The sequence below is a fragment of the Colobus angolensis genome, unplaced genomic scaffold (genome assembly GCF_000951035.1).
Source record: "Colobus angolensis palliatus isolate OR3802 unplaced genomic scaffold, Cang.pa_1.0 Scaffold143, whole genome shotgun sequence".
Taxonomy (NCBI): Eukaryota; Metazoa; Chordata; class Mammalia; order Primates; family Cercopithecidae; genus Colobus; species Colobus angolensis.
In genome coordinates this window covers 3,854,139-3,856,955 of record NW_012114522.1, presented here as the reverse complement: position 1 = coordinate 3,856,955, position 2,817 = coordinate 3,854,139, and the positions used below count along the sequence as shown (strand labels likewise).

The 2,817-nt window shown below is 36.4% G+C and overlaps 1 protein-coding gene across 1 annotated transcript in view; it reads right to left on the bottom strand.

Annotated features, from left to right (window-relative positions):
* The window catches only part of JAKMIP1 (janus kinase and microtubule interacting protein 1), a 174,959-nt gene that overhangs the window by 77,334 nt on the left and 94,808 nt on the right, over window positions 1-2,817 (bottom strand). The gene's annotated exons all lie outside the window — the stretch shown is intronic.

The window sequence follows — 2,817 nt, the reverse complement described above, 5'->3', positions numbered from 1 at the left end:
GAAGGAAGGAAGGAAGGAAGGAAGGAAGGAAGGAAGGAAGGAAGGAAGGGATTCCTGATGCTCGAGAAGGCTGGCTCCTGCCGCTTCCTGATCAACCCCACACCCAGAGGTCATCCACACTGTTATTCTAGCACCTTAGATTAGTTTTTACCCTTCTTAAACTTCATGTGAGTAAAATCATGCAGTATGTAGCTTTTGTGCTCATCTTGTTTGGTTTGTTTATGACACCACATATAGGAAATTCATTCATTTTCTTGCCTGTTTTGGAAATTCATTTTTCCCCATTGCTGTGTAATATCCCATTGACTAGACACACCTTTATCCATCTTATTGCTTCATCTATTGCTCACAGAGCATATTCTCTATCATTTTCCTTCAGGGAAAGCGGGTCTTTATATTTAAAAGTGTGACTTTTGTATCCACTCTGACAACTTCTGCATTTTAACTGGTTTAGTCCATTTACATTTGATGTAACTACTGATATGACTTGTTTAATTCCACCATTTTGCTGTCTCTTCTCCATTTGTCCCATCTGCTTTTTTCCCTGCTTTGGTCCTTCTTTGCTACCTTCTTTTAGTGCAAACAGATTTCTTTAGTCTCTCATTTTATTTCCACTCTTTGCTTTTTAGCTGTGCCTCCTTTTGCTGCCTTTTTAAACCTTGATTTGTCACAGCCTCCTTGAATTCATAGCATCACGTACCCCCTCAGACAAGATTGAAGGACTGTGCAAGAGTACAGATCCATTTACCACCACCCCATCCTTCCTAGAATTTTTTATGCATTTTACTTCTGTATATGTCATAAACCCCACAATACAATGTGATTGTTTTTCTTTAAACAGTCACTTGTGTTTAAAATAAATTGAGAAAAAGAGATCATCTCAGACATTGACTCTCCTTTACCCATTTTTTCTGTTCTTTATTCCCTTCCAAGAGAACTAAATTCCCATCTGGCATTGTTTCTCTTCACCTGCAGAACCTCCTTTAGCATTTTTGGTGGCGTAGCCTCTGGTGACAAATAATCTTAGCTTCCTTTTACCTAAAAGGTCTTTACTTCACTCTTATTGTAAAAGAATATTTTTTGCTGGATATGAAATTCTGAGTTAACAGATGTCTCTGTTTCGCTTTAGAGCACTTAATTGTATGAGATGCTACCGGGGGCGAGGCTGCTCCATGTCCTTGCCATTTCTCGGCACTGTTAGCTTTTTAATTTAGCCATCCTGGCGCCTGAGCAGTGTTGTCTCGTTGTGTGCTTTTCTTCCTCTTATAAATATGCTCTTTTTAAATGCAAATACAAGATCCACTGTTAAACTTTAATCAATCCCATTTAAATTTCCAATTTTTCTTGTTTTAAACATTTTAGAGTTTAATTTATATATCATGAACTTCATCGATTTTTAGTAAGTCTTCCAAGTTGTGGAGCCATCATTATAATCTGTTTCAGAACCTTCCTCACCCAGTAAGATCCCTCCTGCTCATTCACAGCTAATCTCCATTCCAACTAGTCCCCGTCAGTCACTAACCTACTCTCTGTCTCTATAGATTTGGCTATTCTGGAGATTTCATATCAATGCAAGCATACAATATGAGGTCTCTTGTGTCTAACTTCTATCATTTAGCATAATGTTTATGAGGTTCAGAAATGCTATAGATATTGTAGCATAAATCAATATTTCATACCGTCTCATTGTTGACTCACATTGTGTTATACAGACATGCCACATTTATCCATTTACCAGCTGAGGACATTTGGACTTTTCCCACTTGTTGACTATTAAATGCTGCCATAAGCATTCATGTACACATCTTTATGTAGATACATGTTTTCATTTCTCTTAGGTAGATAGTTAGGAGTAGAACTACAGAGTCCGTAGGTGTCCTTTTTTTAGACTTTTTAAGAAACTACCAAACCACTTATCAAGGTGGCTATACCATTTTAAAGTCCTATCAGAATGACAGTACTCACTCCTCCACATGCTAGCCAACATTTACTATTGTCTGTTTTTTTTTTAGTCACTTCTAGTGGATGAGAATTTATATCTAGTTGTAATTTTACTCTGGTACCCTGATGATCAATGAGGTAGAACACTTTTTCACATATTTGTTAGTCATTTAATTATCCTGCTCTTGAAATATTCTTTCAAGTTTTTGCCCATTTTTAATTGAGTTATTTTTCATATTGTTTTATAGTTTTTATAATCTGCATAAAAGTTCTTTGCAGTATAGGTACTCAACATCACTTCTCTCAGCCTGTAATTGGCCTTGTGTCTCTTTTATTGGTGCCTTTTGATGAACAATGATTATTTCATGTCCAATGCACAACCCTCTCTGAATAGTATATTCACATAAATAGTGTATTGTGTCCTGCTTACGAAATATTTACCATGTCCCAAGATCATGAAAAAAGTCTGTTTTCTACTAGTAGCTTTATTGTTTTACTTTTCATGCATAGGTCTATGGACCACTTTGAATTAATCTTCTTGGGTAGTACGATATAGACTTCATACTATATACAGACAGTGTGTGTGTGGTGTGTGTGTGTCGTGTTTCCTGTTCGTTTGTTTTTTTTCTTACAGATAGCTAACCAGTCCAATATTGTCCATTGAAAGATTATCCTCTCTATAGTGAACTGCCATGCTATCTTTTTCCACATATGTGAAGATGTACTTCTGGACTCTTCTGTTCCATTGACCTGTCTCTCTAAACTTCAGCCTTACTATCTGATTATTGTAGCTTTGTAGTAAATTTTGTTACAGGTTGTATGAAACTTCCAGTTTTTCTCTTCTTCAAGATTGTGATCCACAACCTTTCAATTTTT